This window comes from Penaeus monodon, chromosome 22 (assembly GCF_015228065.2).
Source record: "Penaeus monodon isolate SGIC_2016 chromosome 22, NSTDA_Pmon_1, whole genome shotgun sequence".
Classification (NCBI taxonomy): domain Eukaryota; kingdom Metazoa; phylum Arthropoda; class Malacostraca; order Decapoda; family Penaeidae; genus Penaeus; species Penaeus monodon.
The window spans coordinates 25,062,480-25,063,044 of NC_051407.1; positions in this window are offsets into that span (position 1 = coordinate 25,062,480).

Genomic DNA, 565 nt, shown 5'->3' on the forward strand with positions numbered 1-565 from the left:
ACACTAGTGTTTCTTTGACGTTGTTATACATTTCTAGATATTCAGTTCTAATTAATGTTGAATCATTGATCATGAAAAATCAAGTCAGCCTTCAAATAAAATTAAACTTCTCCCCCTTTTTAGTAATCAAGCGAATAACAACTTTCGAGAAGGGGAGCATTTCTTCATCTGCCCTCGGAGGCTGCCTCGTGTCTTCCTCTGTAGGCGTCGCTCTTTGTACCTAAAAAACGTTTTTGAATAACTTTTCGCTTCAGGAAAAAAATCGACCCATGAAATACAACAAACAAACTTATTTTTTATTACAAATCTTTTATCGTTTAGCCTTCCTGATAGACGGCGAAATATTGTAATTGACTCTTTATAGGCGAGCCAGAAGCGAGTCAAAAGAGCTGCAGGTTCAGAACTTACTCGGCGGAAACCTACCTTCCGGTAAATAGTTCCCGCTGTGTTGAATATCTGAGCAGATGAGCAAGTGCGAGTTCCCTTGGGATTGGAAACAGAACCCCAAGTTCTCCAGGAGAAAGAACATTACAAGGGAAAACAGTTCCTCACCTACTTTCCTCTT